Here is a 21,773-nt window from a genome sequence, read left to right on the forward strand (position 1 = left end):
TGCCTGACTCATAATGAGATGAGGTTGGCCCCATGTCCGGCTGCATGGCTGAAGTTCACGGTCCCAATGCCTCATCTAGAGGAGGGCCGGTTAAGCGCTTTGAGGGCCAAGAGCCTCTTTATTTCCTCCCACGGTGCTTGGGACGGTCTCTTGTCCTTGGCAGGTGCTAGGAAAGGTCTGATGAATGTATGAATACTACTCTTGAAGCTCCTAGAGCTCTGTCTCTTTCGAGGTTGATTTAGAGAACAGCATAATTTAAATGCGGTATAATAAGGAAGGTATATTCAGTATTTTGGAGACTCGAAAATGGCCATCCCAACTTACCTAATATAAGAACAGTCAAACTCTCCTTTCCACCCACGCTGAGCTTCCAGTGTGGAATGAAATAAGAGCCAGGCCATTACCATAGGAATCAGATGCAGCCAGGACCAAGCCTCTTTCGGGGCCAAGGTGAAGTCCCCCGTGAGAGCAATAAAGGTCTTTTTCAATAAGCCAGTCTCAGCAGCAGCAGAATGCTCTAGTTTCCCTCAGGATTGAATTCTGTCACATCGTCATGCCTGATGGTGAAGGGGAAACCTGCTTACCATGCAGAAACGTCGACACCTAGACCAAGTGTGGTTGAAAAGAAATCAGTCCGTGAGAATGAGTGGTATTGACAGAATAGTTAGAAGGGAGGAGAGTTTTGGATAGAGCTAACTCGTTTTGTTGTCGTTTCTCTAAGAAAAACTACCTTGAAAAATCCATACATCTCGAAGTTTCAAGCGTTTTAATAAGCAACAGCTCCCATAGCTAATTTGGTCGTAGATTATACAGCTGGGCACAATGAAGAACCACCGCAGACCGAGCACTGACTCCTTCCACCTTTCCTGCAGAGCGGCGAGGAGGTAGACAGGTTGATCTCACCCACTACGGATTAAGTAAATTGAGGTTTAAGAGGATAAGTAACTTGCTCAAGGGCACTGAGCTGGCAAGCCCAAGGTGACTGACTCCAAAAACTGCTTGTGTGTAAAGTGCATTAATCTCAGGCGTGCAGCTTGGTGGATTTTCAGTGTGCATGACCCAGTCACCCACTCAGATCAAGGTATAGGGCACTGCCAGCATCCTGGGAATGTTTCTTGTGCCCCCTTCTCAGGGAGTCCCCCTGCCCCGCACCCACCTTGAGGTAACCCCTCTCCTGACACCTATCTCCCTCAAGTAGTTTGAGGCAAAACAATCTTGTTTCTGTCCCTTTCTGCACTTTTTCCTCGGAGAAGACCAAGAGGTGCTTCTTTCCTTCAGGTCTGCTAATGAGTCATACATACGTGTGTGCATACATACATGCACACAAACATGTATGTATATATGTATGCACACACATATATAAAGGTCTTTAAGGTCAAGGTTTTCCCTTCACCATCAGGCATTCCAATGCAACCACATTCAATCCTAAGGGAATTTTCTAAGGGAAACTGGAGCATGCCACTAAATCTAGCTTATTGAAAAAGACCTATTTAGTGTAGCAATTTCCTTGTGTTTTTAGAGGCTTTTTGTTTAGGACATGAGAACCGTATCTCATGATCCCCCTCTCTTCATGGTGAGGATGTCCTTCCTTCTGGCTCAGGTGGAGGCCCACCCTCAACATTAGCAAGACTGAGGACAAGGATCAGATAGAGGCTCACAGACCATTTGTCTAGACGTTTCAGAGTTATATACCAAGCCCAGAGACTGTTAAATAAAACACATGCTTTCTTCCTATCTTAATAAATAAACATCTTCACAACACTTCAGAAAGCCAGCCATAAATTTAGAGGGCTTGGACTCCTCAGAGTTCCGGAACATGGGGGTGGAGAGAGAGTCAACCACGGGCAGCCCGCCTCCCTTTTCTTCCCATCTCTGGCTCTGTCCCATACCTGATGTATGTATGTGGCCACCCCAGCCTGTACATCAGATTCTGCCGCAGGATCCACAAACAGGAAGCCTTGACTACCTTCCAGGCCCTATGGGCATGCTTGCCGGTGGTATGGTGTGCGCTTGGGAGAACAGATCTGCCGAAAACAAGCTCTGGATACCCAGAGAGAGGTCTGGAAGGGAAGGTGTGAGGTCCAAGTAAAAACATTCACTTGGGGCTGCAGATTCCTCCCCCACATGGTGGGACACAGCCTGAGGAGGGCCAGGTGAGAACCACAGAGCATGGGGTTCAGGGTGCCCTCTTGTTTGGTCCAAGGGTGGTTCCACAGAACGGAGATCACTTGTCTCAATTAGGAGACAATCCTCTTCATTTTCAAAGTCACTCTGAAGAGTTCAGTTTGGTTAAAGCCCTCTTCAGGGAATGCTTGCCATATGCCAGGCAATGAGCCATGCACGGAGATGGATGGAACTTGCTCCCAGCTCTCCAGGACCTCAAGTCTAGTGGGAGAGCTCAACAGGTAACAGTTTTGTGTCATGATAGAAACACACACGTTCAGGGGAGGACTTCTGGAAGGAGATGGCATCTGAGCAGTCTTGAAGAGTGAGAAAGTACTAACCAGACACAGAAGCGGGGAGAGAGAACAGCCAAGTTAAGAATGGTCTACGCAGAGAGCGTGGGAGGGTTTCAGTGGTGACATGAGTAGTGTGGGAAGAGGCCACTGTATGCTCTTCTGGGAGCATGGACCTTACCTCCAGGCCCTGGGGGAGCACTGGAGACTTAGAGCAGAAGTGGGACAAGGACACACTGACATTTGTAGGCATGTGACTCTAGCACCCATATGGAGACAATGAAATTGAGTAGAAGATAATCCAGGTGGGAATTAATGAAGATGTTATTCATTGATTCAACAGATGCCTACTAAGCCCTGCAACATGCCAGGCATTGTTGTATACCGGGGGTGCTGCTGGGGGGCAAGGCAGAAAAAGTCCCTGTTCGCAAGGGGTTTGCATTCTGATGAGGAGGCAAGGACACCGTAGATACGTAAAGGAATAAATTCTTCACGTTATTTCAGCAGATGTAAGTGCTATGGATAATGAATAACGGGATAGAGATGATGGAGGGGAGATAGGGAAAAAGGGTGGAGTAGCTCATTTGTTTATGTGTTTCTTTATCCAGAATGTATTTATTTACTGAGGGCCTACTATGGGCAGGAGCTCTACAGTAGAGAGATTCCACAGACATTGGCCCTGTTACCACCACATTGATGTCTCATGGGAGCACCAGACATCATTCAAATATTCCACCGCTGGCATCTTACTTTGAAGAAGGAGCATGGGTCTCTGAGACTACGTAACCAAGGAACAGGCCCGCCCTGGGTGGTCTGAAAAGGCTTGCTCTGGCTTGGGGGGGGGGGAGCATCCCAAAGGCCCAGGGGTGGCAGGGAGCAAGGCGAGCCTAAGGCTGAACCAGCCCCAAGTGGCTGGAGGGGCAGGGAGAGAGGTTTGGAGGGAAACCACCCGGGCAAGCAAGGGCCCTACCATGCCCAACCCTGTTTGGGAACTTGGCCTGAACAGGGAACTTTGCCTTTTTTTTTTTTAAGTGAGTATGTATTTTTTATATGATAAAATATATAAAAACCCACAATTGGCCATTTTTTAACTCTTTTTAAGTATACAATTCTGTGGCATTAATTACATTCATAATGTTGTGCGACCACTACCACTATTTCCAGAACTTTTTTATCACTCCAAACAGAAATTGTGACCATTAAGCAAGAATAATTCTCCATTGCCCCTTCCCCTCAGCCCCTGGTAGTTTTGAATCTACCTTTTTTCTCTATAAACTTGCCTATTTGAGATATTTCGTGTTAAGTGGAATCATACAATATTTGTCCTTTTGTGCCTGGCTTATTTCACTTAGCATCATATTTTCAAGGTTCACCAATGCTGTAGCATGTATGTCAAAATTCTATTCCTTTTTATAACTGAGTAATATTCCATTGTATGTATAGACCATATTTTGCTTCTCCATTCATCTGCTGGCAGATTCTTGGGTGGTTTCTACCTTTTGGCTATCTCGAAGAATGCTGCTCTGAATGTTGGTGTACAGATACCTGTTTGAGCTCGTTTCCAATTCTTTGTGGCATTATATATTCCAAAGTGGAATTACGGGGTTACATGGTAATTCTATGTTAAATGTTTTGAGGAACCTTCATCCAGGCACCTCCTGTTTTTTAAAGGAGCTGCACTGTTTCATACTCTGACCGATTGCATATGAGGTTTCCAGTTCCTCACATCCTTGACCAACACTTGTGACTTTCCAATGCCTTTATCCTAAGAGCATCACGTCTAAATCATCCCTCAGAACCTTCTCTGACCTCAAGTCTGGCAGGCCATCTGGGGAGTCCTCACCTGTGGTGGGACTTGGATGAAGGTGCGTTCCAGTTGAAAGAATTCAGGGGAATACTGTTCAGCATCTCTATTACCAACGTCCGCTAGAAGGCAGGGATGGAGATGGGAGGAAACCAGATAATTGGGAAACTGGGGAAGAACTGGGGCCTGTCCCATGAGGTACCCATTAAGTAGGTCTTGTGAGGGTCCTTTTAATCTCTCCATTATAGTGCTGCTTCCCATAACAGCCCCTCCAGTAAATAAATATATCTTCATAGCCGGAGCCCAATAAATAGACACATGAATGAGTGGGCTACTCCATCTTCTCTTCTCTCTCATCTGTTATCTGTAGCCCCTTCTGAAGACCTGGCAAGGGTCCTACTCCCTCAGGAGCCCTCAGGCTCCTGTCCAGTGGGCCCTGCCAACCATCCTGGGTCTTTTCTGGTCTTTTTTTGGTCTTTTCTGGCCTTTTCTGGTACTGAACCACTGCTTGCTTTGACAGTTATCCTACGTGGTACTCACAGCTCTGCAAGAAATTAGAAAAAAAAGAAAAATAGGCAGGTTGCCTCAAGTCCTTTTTAGAACAAGGCAGGGCTAGGCAAACACATAAAATGATGAGAAAGGGGGTCATTTATCCAAATACTGCTCTCCACCCACATTGTGGTATAAAGATCTCAGAGCACTTTGCTGTTTCTCATTTGAGCCTCACCATAAGCCACCGAGGTTGGCAGGCTGCAGACTGTTTGCAGGGGGACCGATTCAGAGAGGACATGTGACCCGCTGAAGGGCAGAGCAGAAGTGTCAGGGACGGCTCTGACTCCATGCCCAGTGTCCGCTCACCTTCCCCTAGCACAGTCGTGACTCACCCCTGCCTTGCTGCCCCCACACCTGCTCAGGGCCCTTAGGAAGAGCTCAGCCAGGCTTTTAATAATCAATCAAGAGTTTTCCTGAGGCGTCTGCACACACTTTTGGCTAGTCTTCTCAGAAGCTGTTCTTGCAAAATGCTTTCTTATTTTTCGCCCAATCAGAACTGAGGTCAAAAAAAAAAAAGCCCTTCCATTCTCTTTTTTTTTTCCGGCACCAGCCAGCCTGGCAAAGCCTATTTCATTCCCGAAATTCAAATTGGAAACTGCCTTCTGTTCTCATTAGTTTGGGTTGTAGCAGTCATTACATTCTAAACAATTAATCCCCGAATGCCAGTTTCTTACTAGAATTATCCTGGACTCAACAACTGGTTTTCTAAGCAGCAAGGCTGAAGCAATTATTCCTGGCTTTTGTAACTAAGCATGCTGTGCTTGGCACTTTACCGTGTTTTCATCATCATTGAGTTATCAACATTTATCTCTATCAGGGGAAAGAAAAGGCTGTGCAATTGTGAAGGCCCACAATCAGGCAGCCCTGTTTACTGACATCCATGGGGCTCCCTGGGGCTCCTTCCCTTTGCTTGGAGGAGAGGGAGGAAGTCCCCCAGGCCCCAAGCCCTACCTGTTCTCCCACGGGGACTAAGAAGGCAGATTTTCCAGGGGAAGAGGCAGCAGAGGGGTCTCAGGTTACAGGGCAGTGCTAGCTGGGAGCTCAGGGCCTGTGGCTGCTGGACAGTGTCTTTCGTCCTTGTGGGGGCTGTCTCCTTGGGTTCTCGGCTCAGTTCTGTGGGGCACAAAACCTTCCTTCCAAAGCTGGGCTCCCAGAGTCAGCAGGAATCTGCGAATCTGATGGGATCTGTGGGATTTCTCTTTCCTTCCAGCAGGGAAGACAAGGCTGCTCTGAGTGGGAGACTCTGGCCCAGCAGGCAGCTCAGCTCACCCTGGGCTGGGCAAGGCCAGCTTCCCTTTTGTGCATTTCCCCAAACTTAGCCCTTCCGGAGAAGTGGCTTGGCAGGAGACATGGGAGCAGCTCTGGGACCAGACTCCACCTCTCACTGCTGTGGGGCTGTGTGAGCACATTGCTTACCCTCTCTAGGCCTCATCTGTAGAGTAGTGATAAGGAGAGTTCTATTTCACAGGGTTATTTTGAGGATCGAATTAATATTTATAATTAGAATAGTGTGCCTGACACATAGTAAGTGCCTTATAAATATGTGTTTAAAAACAAATAAACAGGAACTTTCCTTAACAATTGAAGGGGTTTTTAATGTTCTCTTGCCCCCTTTAAGTCTGAGAGCCCACAAGATAGTATATAAGGACGGAAAGCTTGATCCCCCATCCCCTAAACCGCAAAGCCCCCTGATTCACTTGAATATACCAGCAAACAAATCTCAAACTCGTGTTCTTTTCAAAGTCAAGCTGTGCCACCGCTGTGGTCGTGACTGCCCCCAGCTCCCCAAAAGTGGAACCTAAAACATTTTCCAACAGCCTGTAGAGAACTAATCTTCAGACGGTCAACTCCTAACTGGTTACAGTTGGAGCAGCTCTAACACGGTGGCTGGAAGCCAGAACCCACTAGCTTCCTCTCTCCTTGGACTGCATCACCCTCAGGCCCTACGGACGCGGTGGGTGCCCCCCTTGCGTCTGGTAATGACTCCACCACCACCACCACCGGCAGTACTAGGAGCTAACACCTGTGTAGCATTCAATCTGTGCCAAGCTCTTTACCATATTAACTCACTTAGTCTTTATAGCCACCCTAGGATGCAGGCACTATTATCATTCCCATGTTACAGGTGGGAAAACTGAGGCATAAGATAAGCTAAGTTACGAGTCCAAAGTCACGGGGCCGATAGCTGCGGGGGCAGTAGTTGAACCCAGGCAGTGAGGCTCCAGAGTCCATCACTTGGCATTGCACTACATTTTCCTGTATCATTGACCTCAACCAGGAGCCCAGATCCAGTCCAGGCTCAGAAACCCAACCCTGTCTTCAGGCAGGAAGGATCTGGTGGGGGTTGGGACCAAGTCTCACTGTTGGTCTAGCTCTGGCCCTATCACCTGACTGCTCTCTTCATACTGAGTTCATAGCTTAGAGCAGGCTTCAGGATGCAGACTCTGTCTTTTGAGTCTCTGTCTTGATAACCCTCTCTGTTCTCCGGCTTCCTTGCCTTGTTCTTATGATCCTGAGCCTTCTATTTATTAATCAGACCTACATTTGCTAAGCACCTATTATGTGCCATTCATTTATGCTCAGGCTGAGGACATGGAGCCTTTGCGGGGCTCACGGTCTGATAGGGACACAGATATGCAGACGACCGCATAGAGTGAACGAGTCGGAGGACTGCGAATAAAATCAGTGCGGGATCTGTGAGGTAGATGAGGCAGCTTTGGTTCTCCCCGGGGAAAGAGGTTGGCAGCAAGGGCTTCACAGAGCAGGTAGCCTGAGCTCCTTCCTGCCGCCCCACACCCCTGATGCAAACCAGCTGCTGGGAATTCTTGTTGGCTGTCTCTTTGCACACACCTCAGCCTGCAAGCCTGGACATGCCCATGTGACCTCAGAGATCAGAAAGAATTGCATTTGTCACCTCTATTTTCTAATTGGTTAGTGGAAATTGTCCAGGCAGCCGCTGTCCCAGCACCTGCACCAGGCAGGGGGAATGGAAGCATCTAGCGCCCCCTGGACCCCACCCCCGCCATCCCGTGTGTCCGGGAGTTGTGCCCTGGTCCTCCATTAACAGCAGCCCGGTCCGTCCCTGGTCTTCCCGGCTTCACGTGGAACGCACATCGTCTCAGCGCTCCTTCTGCTCTACATCCCTTTGAGAGAGCTGAGGTGTAGGAGGGGACCCGTCTTACCAATTCCTCATCCAGAGAACAAAAATCAGTTGCAGAACATTTGAAGACTCACCTGGTGACTTTGGATAAGTTAATTGCGTCATCCCCCATCTTTAAAATTTTCCCTTCCCTGCATGACAAGGATTTCTTCCTTTCATAATCCCAAAGTCTTTGTCATGCCCACAGAGGCCCTTTTAACCCACTAATCAAATTACGGCAGAAGCGTTTCCTGGAGACGTTCTTATTTAACAAGGAAAGACAAATGGAAAAGAGAAAAACAAGGAGAAAGGCAGAAAGAAAGGGAGGAAAGGAAGGAAGAGAGGAAGGAAGGAGAGAAGGCAGGCAGGAAAAAGAAGCCAGTGTTTATGAGGACCCTACCATGTGCTTGGTGCTGGTCTAGGTGCTTTGCCACATATTTGCTACCTTTAGTCCTCCATTCGCTTCACACCGCATGCCTTCTTATAGACAAGGAAAATGAAGCTCAGGGTGGTGAAAGCACTTGCCAAGGGTCACACAGGAACATTGGAGCTCAATCTGAAGCCGCGTCTGAGTCCAAAGGCCATGATCTTTTTAGTATATTGAGAGGTCCATGGAATTTCACTTACTACCAAATTGTTGTCACTCACTATAAACGGGTTAGGCTCCTACAGTGAGCCCACTTGCACTCACCATTTTACTTCCCTTGCCATTGCACCATTTGGTGTAAATGGCCTCAAACCTTTCCACAAAAGAGGCAGCCTGGAGATAGGGTCAAAGACAAAGACCCATCTCGCACACCAAGGTCACCTTGCAGAGAGGCACAGAGCAAGTGTCACCTTCCCACCTGACAGATGGAGAAGCCAAGGTTAAATGACTTGCTCAAGACCCACTGGGCACCGAGCCAGACTGCCGAGAAAAAGCTCAGCCTCTTGGTTCTGAGAAAAGCTCCTCAGCCAAGTATTTTGAAGAAGTGGGTGGAAGTGCCTGGGAGCTCGCCTTCCCGCCTCTAAGTTCTCTCGGATTCTTGGAGAGCCCCGTGTATCTGGCACTTGCTTCAGTAAGCACGCCGAGAAGGGTCCAACTGGCATTTATTTAATTACCATAAACAGATGCATCACTTTGGCATCAGTGAGGCTGGTTGTCATTGTGCTCATCAGCCCTCCTGCTTACAGGGAGGCCGGGCTGGGCATGGCGGGCGGTAGGGGCGCCTAAGGTGCCAGGCACCTGCCCCGCTGTCCTCCATCCCATCCCCCTGAGGGGCATGGGGTGCCATGGCACTTCACTCATGGCGGGGGCACTTTCCTCACGACGTCCTGTCATTCCTTCCCTGTCCGGGTCCCCTGCGAGCCCCGCGCAGCCCCCGGGGCTCTCCCGGGGTGTCAGGCTGCTGGAGGAGGGCACTGGCGTTTACTCTGGTAATTTCCCCTTGGCTGCGCCTGGCTGAGTGGTTTCCCCTGCTCTCCAAAGTCAGGATCAACATTCCTCCGCATTTCTCCAGCTTGCACCCTGGAAGCAAAGCTCACCAACATCAAACATCGTTCCGTTTTTCTCTGATAAGCTCGCCTCTCAGATTGATGCCTCCCTCCCTCAGTTTGTCTCACAGCAGTTTGGGAAAGAGAAAATGTTTGCAAGGAATTAGGGGAAAGGTTTACCAGAAATCAAGGTGGAGGCTGAGTTTAGATAGCAAATGGTCATTAAAATTTCATTTCTCTTTGGTTTTAGAAAAAAAAAAAGTAATAAATATGGCTGCCAACGAGACAGGACATTTCAAAGGCCTGTGGATCTTCTTAGAGAACCGGTGTGACATCGTTAAGAGGCACGTTCTCTTAAAGGACATTTTCACTTTTGTATAAAAAAATTTCCTTTCTTTTTTTTCCTCAGACTAAAAGTGGCCTGTTGAATGCTATCCCCATGTTTAGAGAGCAATTCGCATTTGTGATGTGGTCAACTAGCTCCCATTGTCATTGAGAAGCAAGTGAGGTATGGACAAGATAATGTGCATGCCCCAGATTTGGGGGTCAATGCTAGTTTCAGACATCTGTCTGCCTGTTAAAACATGTAACCATTTATCTCTTGACTTCTATTGAGGTAAACCTGTATATAACATTATATTAGTTTCAGGTGTGCAACATAGTAATTCGATTCTTGCATACACTGCAGAGTAATTGCCACAATGAGTGTAGTTGCATCTGTCACCATACAGTTGACCCCCTTTACCCTTGTCACCCACCCCCAAACTCCTTCCCTTCTGGTAACCACCAGTCTATTCTTTGTATCTATGAGATTTGTTTTGTTTTGTTTGTTTCTGTTTTTTTAGATTCCACATCTAAGTAAGATCATATAGTATCTGTCTTTCTCTGTCTGACTTATTTCATTTAGCATAATGCCCTCAGGGTCCATCCATGTTTTCACAAATGACAAGATTTCCTTCTTTATTATGACTGAATAGTAGTTCATTGTGTGATGTCTGTCTGTAGATTTAGATATCTATAGATATGTATAGATATATAGATAGATATAGATATATAGAGATATAGATAGAGATCACATTTTCTTTCTTTTTTTTTAAAGATTTTTTTTTTAACTTTTATTTATTTGACAGAGAGAGAGATAGAGAGAGCAGGAACACAAGCAGGGGAAGTGGGAGACCGAGAAGCAGGCTTCCCGCGGAGCAGGGAGCCCAATACGGGGCTCGATCCCAGGACCCTGGGATCATGACCTAAGCCGGAGGCAGACGCTTAATGACTGAGCCACCCAGGTGCCCTGATATCATATTTTCTTTATCCATTTGTCCATTGATGGATACTTAGCTTGTTTCCTTATCTTGGCTATTGTAAATAATGCTACAATGAACATAGAGGTCCATTTATCTTTTTGGACTAGTGTTTTCATTTTCTTTGGATAAATACCTAGGAGTGTAATAGTTGGATCAGGTAGCAGATCTACTTTTAATTTTTTGAGAAACTTCCACATGTTTTCCATAGTGGCTGTACCAACTTACATTCCCACTAATAGTGCACAAAGCTTCCTTTGTCTCCATATCCTCGCCAACACTTGTTATTACTTGTCTTTTTGATAATAGCTGTTCTAACAGGTGTGAGGTGATATCTCACTGTGGCTTTGGTTTGCATTTCCTTGATAATGAGTGATGTTGAACATTTATTCGTGAGCCTGTTGGCCGTCTCTATGTCTTCTTTGGAAAAATGTCTACTTAGATTCTCTGCCCATTTTTTAATTGGTTTTTTTGTTATTTTTGCCATTGAGTTGAGTTCTTTATACATTTTGGATATTAATCCCTCATCAGATATATGATTTGCAAATATTTTATCCCCTTCATGAGGTTGCCTTTTCATTTTGTTGTTGGTTTCCTTTGCTGTGCACCCATTTAAAAAAAAAATGGTCATGGAGGACAAATTTCTTTTATGCAGGATAATTTGGAGTTGGGCGTGTAGATAAAGTTGTTGCAAAGTTTTCTCTGAAGTATTTTATGCAAATCATAATTTTTATTGAGCCTGAATTTGGAGGGCTATGCTCTTTGTGGAAATTTCAGGACAAGCAATTGTGTTATCAAGAGGGAGAGACAGCTTAAGACAGAGGTTAAAAGCACTAGCTAAACCCTACTGCTTGGGCAAGTTATTTAATCTCGCTGTGCCTTAGCTTCCTCCTGTGCAAATTGGGGATAGGCTGATGGCATTGTCCTGAGGATGTTAAAAAAAGGCAATTCAGGTAAACCACTTAGCACAGCAGTTGGCAGTTTGTAAGTGCTCAGTAAACATTAGCTAATAATAATAATAAAAAGCACACACACATTCATAGTATTAACTTGGGTTCTCTAAAAATAGAGCCTGAAATAAGGACTTGGATGCAGTAGTTTGTTTGGAAAGTGATTCCAGGAAGCAGGAGGAAGGGAGTCAATTCACTGCTATAGGCCACAGGGGCTTGGTTCCACCAGGCAGCATAGAAAAGCCTGGAGAATGCCTCCCAGGAATGTCCACCAAGAGCTGGAGGAGCTACAGGTGGATCTGATGTATATACACAGGGGTGAGTAGGACAGGATCCCACCTCAGTGTTTTTAAATGAAATATAATGTATTCAATCCTGGTCCCATGGCCAAGCAAGTGGGCTCCGTTGTTTGTTGTGGAAAGAGAACACTAACGGATGACTTAGCAAGAAGTACTTAAAAGCACAGGATTTTAATTTAAGAAGGCTCCGCCACCATGAACAAGCTCTTCCACCTTTTCTGCTTTGGTGTTCTGTATCATGGAGAATGGTAATAACACAGCACTTCCTAGTGAGAATTAAATGCACAGCACTTAACACAGGTCCTGGACGTAGCCTGCCTTCAGTGAATGGTAGCTGTTTTGGGGCTCTTACTGTCATTGTTGTTGTAATTGTTTGTATACCTGAGACAGCAGAAAATGATTGTCTAAAAGTTTCAGGGTGCGTAGCTGGCTTAGCTTAGTATAAGTCACAATATACCCCTGATTTATAGAAAGGAAACCCGACGTTCTGGGTGGTTACTTGCATTGGGCTTCCTGGGACATCTTTGATGAGGTTGTAGGGGTTAGACCTGGGGGGCCTTGATATCTGGCTGCAAAGCGGGGCAGATGTTTAGATTTGCTGGCCAGTCTTACAAAATCTGTTATTGATCTGTGTATGGTTCTCTCTGTGTGGCCTTCCTGATGCCAAGCAAACCCCATCTTCCCTCTCCAAATGTGGTCTACAATGGCCTTTCTCCTCCATAGAGGACATTCTCCAGTCTTGTCGTGGGGGGCCCAGGCTTGCCCCTTCCACAGGCCACTCTCTCCTGGCTGGAGTTCCCAGTGCCTCGGCTGGAGACAGCCCTGCAGCACACAGCTCACTCCTAATCACAAATTCCTGATTAAAAATACATTAAAGGACAGAGAGATTATTAAGAGATACAGCATCTTGCAAGTAAAACTGACATTTCCAGTTAGACCACAATTCTCAATGATCCATAAGGACCTTGTTCTATGGCTAAAAACGTTAGGCTGGTTTCAGATCTGTTTTCTGAGGGCGTTTTCATCTAGGGTCCATGGGTAAGATGAAAATGTAGCGTTTTTGTAGAACTTGATCCATCTGCTATTTGAAAGTCTGGGGTTATGGCTTCATGGCTTTGGTGACTTCATGTGGAGACTCATCCCTGTCCCCTCTGTGTATTTGTGCCAGCACGAGAGACCCGAGGAATATTTTTACCTTTTAATGCCCCACCCCTGCCTGGCTGGCTTAGTCTGGCACATTCCTGAGGACAAGGACCCTCTGGGAAGATGTCCAGCATTGCCGTGGAGTCATATTAGAGAGGCAGCGTCCTTAACCGGCATCCTCACCCCCAAGCTGTCACAGAGCAATAGACCATGCCCCTCATCAGCTGTGACCTTGGGCAAGTCACTTCATCCCTTTGGTCCTTGTTTTTCATACCAGGACCTGGAACTCGAGCGTCACTCTACCTCTCTTCCCTTGAACAGACAGTGCTTCGAAATCTTAGTCACTCAACACAGGTCATCTTACTGCTGACCCTTCCCTCCGTCTAGTTGGAGTAGGAGAAGTTTGGTCACCCATGCGAGTTGGGCAAAAGAAGCTCGGTCAACTCTTGTGCACCAGGTGACATCACTATGGGGCCCAGTTTCATAGTAATGATAGGTCCCATTTATGGAGTGTTTATTATGTGCTAGGGGCCGTGCTAAGCACCTGACGCCCGTCACATTACTTCATCCTCAAAGCAGTCATTTTACAGGTGAGGAAATTCAGGCTCAGGGAGGTCAGAGAGATCACTCAAGGAAAGCAGCTGCATTGGACTCAAACCCAGATCCATCTGACTCCAAAACGTGTACATTAAAGCCTCAGCTAGAATGGTACTCTCTTCTTTCCCGACACTGCTTTCTCCCGTCACCTCTCTCCTGGGCCCGGAGTGACCAGTCACAGATTGGACAGGGAGAAGGGTCTTGTTCATCTCCCGTCTTATTCTTTCTTCCACCATGCTGGGGATCAGTTTTCCCCGTCCACTGGGCTTTGCATCCTGCCAGCTTGCACCACTATTCAGAGGCCACGCAGGGTCCAAAGAGGTTGGCACCCTCAGAATCACCATTGGTTGTGTGTGTGAGTGTGTGTGTGAGTGTGCGTGTGTGGGGAGAAACTCAGGCTGGAGTGCAGGGGACCTGGGTCTGGGGCCTAGCTCAGTAGTTTTATAAAACTCTCTGATGACAGTGGGATCCAGGAGTCCTTCATTGGCTCAGAAAGGGCAGAGCATCTCTCTTGCCCCCCCTCGATGGCGGAGGCTGCAGCCTTGATGGAACACCGTCCCCCTTCATCCTTGCCCTGCTCAGAGGGAAGCTGCTTCTCAGGGCAGAATGAACTGAAGGGCAAAGAGAAAACGTCCCGTCTCCCAGGGAGTGTGCAGTTTCTGCCCACCTCCATCTCCCCACCCTGCTGAATCTCTCAGTGGTGTCACTCAGCTCAGATCCACAACCCTCCGGATAAGATGCCCCTCACAGAGCCTCTTACCCATGTGCTTACTCAGCTGCCACTAATGAAGTCATGCATAAGTCATGAGGGGCAAGTTTCAGGATGGGTGGAGATGGGGACTTCTCTGCACGGCTTCTGGCTCTGTGAATGACAGGGGACCCAGCTCTTCAGCCCCTGTCCCGCCACAGGCACCTGTGTCCTCCTGAGACCCAGCCCCTCCTCCATGGGATGAACTGGTTCGGAACCCACTCTGTGCTCTACTTCAGGGCTCTAGCTGAAGCTACGCACTAAGGACAGATCTTACTTTTACATAAGGCAAGAAATTGTTCTATTCAAAATTCTCTTCAAGGCCAAGGGCAATTCACGAATATCAAGAAACAGCAAGCGGGAGGCTTGCAGACAGGGAGGGAGGGCAGGGAAAGACAGCCAGGTCGGGCTGCAGGGAGTTGCCAACGCTTCCGAGGCGCTGCTTTCCTCATAATGACCATGTTGAGAATAACAACTGCTGTTTACTGCCTCTCTGTACAGCAGACACTTTCCTCACGTGAGCTCATTTCATCCTCACGCTGCCATAGCAGGTGGGCATTATTTTCTCTCCTTTAAAGACGAGCAAATGGAGCCTCTGGGAGGCTAAATTGTTTGTTCAAAGTCACACGCCCACAAGTGGCACAGTCTGGATCTGAATGCGGGCCTGGCTGCCCCAACGCCCGTGTTTTTCCCCTACGCCCACTTCTTCTCCCCATATTGATCTGGTGGATTTAAAGGTCTGTGCTTCGGACTGTGTATCTCTTTATCCTTCCATTTAAAAAACACAATGTGTGTGCATTCATGTTAATTATATTATTTTTTAAAGAACTCAAAAAAAAGGAAAGGAGATTTATGGCAGGGGGGGTCAGGGATTGGGGGAGGCAGGATGATGCAAAGAAGTCAATTTGCTAAGGAAATGTGGGTTTGGTGAAGGGGGGATGGTAAGGTATGTGGTACAACCCCTGGGGTCATACTGCTGGGCACAGGAAGAGGTCCCTGCAATTTTCTGCTCTGACAGCATACACCTAAGCAAGGGATATTTCATTTGGGCTAATTTGAAGGGCAGCCTGGGACAGTGTCGGGGATACAGGTCTGGCATTAGGAGACCTAACTCATGGTTCCATTTCTGTCACTCAATGGGTTGACTTTGCAAAAGTCCTGTAGTGGGTTGAAGGGTGGCCCACAAGATGATGTGTTCACATCCCGATGCCTGGCACCTGTGAGTATTACCTTAGATGGCAAAAGAGTGAATGTGATGTGACCAAAGGTAGGATTAAATTAAGGATCTTGAGAGGAGAAGCTTATCCTGGATTGACCAGGTAGGCCTTAAATGCAGGACACCTTGCAGGACAGCCACACAGAGGAGAGGACACACAGAGACGAGAAGGAGGCAATGTTACAGCAGCCCTAGGAAAAAAATGTACATCGCTCCCCCTCTCTGGCCTCAGTCTCCTGGACTATACAATAAGAAGGTGTGACCTCCCAGCTCTGACATCCTCCCTGTCAGTCCCCGAGCCTCAGGACCCTGTGGGAGGACAGGTCTCCGTCCTCCAGATTGACCCCTTCCAGGTGACATGTAGCGTCTTAACAGGTCAACTTCCACCTGTGAGGAACAGAGCTATTGGAGTCAGGATGACTTTGTGAAGGGTAAAATCCCTTCACAGACAGTTATTTTATTTTATTTTTCCCTATTGTTAATTGCTAGAAAAATACTCTGCCTTATCCCGGGGAAGTCATCCAAATAGCTCTGACCTCTCTGTGGATTTCAAGGAACGCTTCCAGAACCCATTTTCTCACTTCTGCCACAGTTTCTGCACCTTGAGGGACTGTGGTTAAGGGAATTGCACAGAATTTGCTTCGGCGCTGCTGGAGAAATGGAGCACAGGGGTAAACGGCTCCCCTCCCCTCAGCGCCAGCTTCGGCCTTCCTGCAACTCCATCACTAGCTCCCAGCTAGCCAAATGACTTCTCGGGGCTCGGGGCTGTTAGTTATGTGACTCAGGAGCCCCATTTGCAATCATCATTAACCAGGAAAGCTGCACAACTGCTCCATGCCCGTGGAGTGGAGCGTCCTACAATATTCACAGAAACCCAAGGGCTGGAAGAGGCTGCATGGGGAAGCTTTCAGAAGAAAGCCCAGGGAGCGCCCACCACCACGGGTTTCAGCCCCTCCCTTATCCTTTCCCAGCCCCTCCAAGGTGCTAATGAACTGCGAAGAGACTCAAGACAGGGCAGCAGAAGGAAGACGGTGACATTTCCAGAGGATGGGCAATGGGATCCTCGGAGGTGGGTTATGTCAAAAAGAGCTGAGTAACCCACACTCTAGCTATTAAACAATCTTGTCAGAAGCCTTGAACTGCTTTAAAACAGGTATTCAGGCTGAACACTCCAAAGGCCACCTCTAAATCTCTAAAAACAATGTTCGGGTCTTTAGCTCTCATCCAGCTCCCTGCTGCACTGTGTCAAGCAGAGTCAGTGGAAGCCCCAGAGAAGGGGATTTCCAAAGATTATCCCACAAACAGCAGAGGCGGTGTTTGGCTTTGCCACACATCTCTCCTCCTCGGTTCTCTCCTTTGGTGGTCCCCCTCCTCCTCCATGCAGCCCCCTCCCCTTCACCCGTCACTCAACACACATTCATCCACACTGGTCAGGTTGGTCTTAGAATGAAAGGCATGTGGATGTTTCAAGTAATGGTACTTAAATGCCCAGATTTTAGATTTAGGGTCAGTCAGGCACTGAAATTAAAGCCATTGTTGTCCCACAGGCCCCTCCCATTTTGTACGTGCATGCGTGCCGATGTGTGTATATCTGTGTATGTGTGTGTGTGTGTTTCTGTCTGCAAGCCCAAGGTTAATGAGTACAATAAAGAAGAGGTGTGTGGGGGGACCTGGGTGGCTCAGTTGGTTGGGCATCAGGCTCTTGGTTTTGGCTCAGGTCATGATCTCAGGGTGGTGGGATCGAGCCCCGTGACGGTCTCTGCACCCAGTGGAAAGTCTGCTTGAGATTCTTACCCCCTCCCTCTCCCTTCCCCTCTCCTCCTCCCCCCCCCCCCCCCCCCCCCCTTGCAGTGTACTCTCTGTCTCAAATATGCCTTAAAAAAAAAAAAGAAGAGGTCTAGGACTAGCTGGATGGAGGCATGAGTAGCCTTCCAGGACAAGTGGGGGAAATTACAGCCTCTGTTCTAGATGCACTGGGGGTCTTAGCAATGACTTTGGTACTAGCAAGGGCCTTCAGAAGTTTGCCAGAACGCTTTTTGCTAGCCTTTCAGAAACCTGTTTATCAAGGGCTGTGGTCAAGAGGAGGAAGTCATCCAGCCAGCCTCAGCACAGGTACTGTCTGCTTGGGAAGCGCTAAGAACTGACCCTCGAGGGGCTCTGGCTACTGCTACAGGCCCTTCCCTGGAAAGGCCTGGGTGTGGGGACTGGCCGTCCCACCCCTTGAAGGACATCCTAGAGATGGGGTGGGAGTAGGGAGAGCTGCCCAGGACAGGGCATTCTAGAAGGGGTTAGTGCCGATGGGAGAGGAGCCAGGAAAGAAAGGACTTGGAAATAAGCAAAAAACATGCGGAGAAAGGACTGCTGAATCAGGACCAGGAGCTGGAGCCCTCGCCAGTGCTGGCCTGAAGCCTGCTAGCCACATTTCTGCAGCTTCTGTGAATGAAGCAGAGAGCAGCAAGCCAAGAACTCTGGCTTCTTGGTGGTCACCTTTCATGAAGTGGGAAGGAGAAATGGGGGGGCATTATCTGGAATCCCAGTCTGTCTAAGGAGCCATCTGTACAGGTAGAGATAGAAAGACAGACACAGGGCAACACAGTGTTATTTGTACTCCATGGAGAGGGCTCTGCCATGCATTCTCCCTCTGCCTGCCCCGTGCTTAAAGCAGAGGTCCCCGGAGTTCCGATCCCTCGTGTTTCAGTCTAGCTGCTCTAAATGCCCCTTTCAATCCAGGGGGCTTAAGGGGTGTCATGGCTTCACCAGCGTGTCTGCATTCCCAGAAAGGCTTCCGCTTTCCATTTAGAAAGAAAGGCATCGGCTTGCGTGAAGGAATCCCAGGTTACTGAGTAATCGCCATAATAAGATTGAGAATGAAGGTGACCCATAGAAGCATGGTAAATACACGATTTTCTCTGCTCAGTAAGTGAATTTTGATCATAACTCAGCACTTGCCTCCGGTCCTCGAATACTGTTAGCATTCTCAGGAAAGCCTGGGAAAGGACAAAGTGCAAATATGCTTCTACAAAGAAAAACACAGGCTTCCCAGCCCTCTTTGTAGCTGCACACAACCTAGAAAATTGAAAGCAAGGTTGCCGTCTCTGTCCTTGGTCACCATTTCATGTACCAGCCTGTCATACAAAGTGCAGGGAAGCACCACAGATCAATAGCTATTCTGGGTTAACATTGCCACAATGTTTTTTTCTTCAAAAAAAGAATCCCCCCCCCCCCATGTAGATTGCCACTTATTATATCCAAGGCATATTTCTGTGGTCTGTCTATGGAAATTAATGCTTAGAAGAAGCACTTTTCCTTTGAGGTTTTATTCACTTTTTAACGTTAAGTGCTGGGGCCAGCCACGTGCCTATAGAATTGTTCCTTTAAAAACTCTGCAAATGGATGTCAGGCCCCAGGTTTGTAAAGCAGGTAAAACTTAGCTGACGAGCCACCTGGACCCTGGAAGCACACAGGTGCTTATCAAGACCACCATAAAGGTGCTCTGGGTTGCAGAGGTCTCTCTGCCTGGCACGGCCTCTGAATCCAGACCCCCGGCAGCATTAGCAGTCCTCACCTTGCTTTGTTTACCTTGCTGACGCTTGTCTGAGCAAAATCTCGAAGTGGTTTTTTTATGGGAAATGAAAAGCCAAATGAATATGTATTTGAAAAAGTGAGCCACGGAAAATAGCCTCCCAAAGCATATGTCACCTATTTTGATGTTGCTGCTTATATGGTTTCTAAGTGGGTTAAAGGCTTGAAGTGACAACTTTTAAAGTTCCTTATGGAGCCCCACAAGTTATGTACAATAACATGATTTTTTAAAAGATTTTATTTATTTATTTGAGGGAGAGAGAGAGCACAAGCAGGGGGAGAGGCAGAGGGAGAAGCAGGCTTCCTGCTGAGGAAGGAGCCCGATGCGGGGCTCGATCCCAGGACCCCGGGATCATGACCTGAGCCGAAGGCAGATGCTTAACCAACTGAGCCACCCAGGAGTCCCGACGTGATTTTTTTTTTTTTTGGAGGAGAGTGCTATAAAGCACATCCACCTCTAGTAACTCTTGTTAGCCTCACAGAGCCATGGGCATTCCTATGTCCATTTTAAAGGGGAGGAAGGGAAGGCTCAGAGAGATTGAAACTTTCAAGGGCCCACAGCTGGTCAGAGCTGACCCTGAGCCTCCAACCCTGACTCTGAACTCCTGGGTTTCGGGCAGCAGGACAACTTACCAATATCCAGGCAGACATCACTGCAAAATATTCACAGATGCATTTCACCCCACCCTACCCCACCCCAAGATCTTAGCACCCCTCTCCTCCATCATCAGCTGCAGTCAATGAGCCATACAAATTCAAACTTTGGAAATGCTAAGTCTCATAAACAATTTTAAAGGTATTAAAATGCAAAACAGGAGTAAACAAAATTTCTTGCCACAGGGAAGTAACTAATGTAAAGTGACAAAATAATGGGAGTTCGAATGCGGTCTCAAAAGTGGCCATAAAATGGAATTCAGAATCATATTTTAGTATGTACGCCATACACTTGCTTTGCCAAGGGTGACTGGCAGCGAATTCTCATTTATAAAACTAAGGCATGAAGGCAAAAAGAGACAGTGGAATGCGGGGAAGGAGAGCGAGAGAGAGAGAGAGAGAGAGAGAGAGAGAGCGCGCACGCGAGAGAGCATAGGAAGGAGAGAGCACCAGCAGTTGAGCCGAGATGGTGCTAGTCACAGATGCGGTACGTCAGAGCCAGTTCCTAGGTCTGTGCACTGTAGCAGTCCCAGGGCGGTCCATCACCCCTCCACCCAGGACTGGCCACCCATAGGGCCTCCGGGCAGCGGTCCCTCCTAGGGACCTCCAGGAATCGGGGTGGGGGGAGGGGAAAGGCACCCATCCGTGCTGACCCGCGGGGCTCTGGCTGAGGAGAGCCTGACACTTTATGGGAGTTCATAAAGTGATGAGCAACAAGCAACACTTTTCGTACCCAAGAGCAGCGGGGGGTCGGAATGACAGACCCAGGCTCACAGAGACGGTTCGGGCGCTCCTGCTGCGGACACGCGCTCCTCCCGCTCACTCAGCCCTGCGCACAGTGCGGGGGCAGGAAAGCAACTCCCAGTGAGTCCATCCTTTATTTTCAAACAGAGCCAAGGCGGCTCCGAGTTTCCTGTTGGGGGAGCTCCTCCGCGCCACCGCCAGCCCCGGCACCGTCTTCCTCTCTTGCCCAGCAGCCCTAGCCAGCGGCTCTTCATTCGCCTCCCCATCGGTCTGGGCTGGGAGGTGAAGCGGCCCTCCCAGATCCCGGATTTGGGCTGATCGGGGGCAGGGCATTGACCCGAAGGCACAGACGCAGAGGCAGCGGCGCCAGACGCGCAGCCAGGCGGCCTGCGCGGATTCAGGCAGCAGCAGCTCCCAGCCGTGTCCTTATTACACAACCGCAGCGACTCCTGCCCCCTCCCGTCCCCCGTGCGAGGGGCGCAGCCAGCTCCCAGCAAGCGAAGTCCTCCTGGTCTTCCCATCCCTCTCTCTCTCTCTCTGTCTCTCTCTCTCTCTCTCTCTCTCTCTCTCGCACACACACACACACACACACACACACACACACTCACAACGATAAACACTTCGCAGAAAGAGCCCCCTCACCCACTCCCGGGTTCCGTTCTTGGGGGTTCCTGCCCCCCCCCCTCCCCCGTCCCCCATAGCTACTTCAGCGGTGGCCAGAAGGGGCTTCCAACATCCATGTGCTTGCCTGCCTTTCCAAACACACGGGACGGTCTGCAATTTGGGTAACTTTTCAAATCCTGTCTCCCGAACATTGCACACGAATATTTGGGAGCGAGAAGAGGACGCCCCCCTACTCCCTCCACCACCCTTGCTTCTGACCCCGACCGACCCCACTCGTAGGCTGACAGCTTGGGGAGGGGGGCGGGAGGCTAGACCATCACTCCAGTCGTTCCGGCCAGTCCGGAAACAACACGCTGTCGCCGAGAGCACGAGACACTTAGAAAGCGAGAAGGAGCCGCGGCAACCCCTCCGGGTACCCGGCGCGTCCTAGCATTTGCCGGGAGCTCCAGGAGCACGCGGGAGTCCCTGACCCCGGGGGGTGTGTGTGTGTG

The 21,773-nt window shown here is 48.6% G+C and overlaps 1 protein-coding gene across 1 annotated transcript in view; it reads right to left on the reverse strand.

Moving 5' to 3' along the window:
- SIAH3 (siah E3 ubiquitin protein ligase family member 3) overlaps nucleotides 1-21,773 on the reverse strand; it is a 64,714-nt gene that overhangs the window by 42,587 nt on the left and 354 nt on the right. The gene's annotated exons all lie outside the window — the stretch shown is intronic.

The sequence above is a fragment of the Mirounga leonina genome, unplaced genomic scaffold (genome assembly GCF_011800145.1).
Source record: "Mirounga leonina isolate KUSES-001 unplaced genomic scaffold, KU_Mleo_1.0 Mir_127, whole genome shotgun sequence".
In the NCBI taxonomy this organism is placed as follows: Eukaryota; Metazoa; Chordata; class Mammalia; order Carnivora; family Phocidae; genus Mirounga; species Mirounga leonina.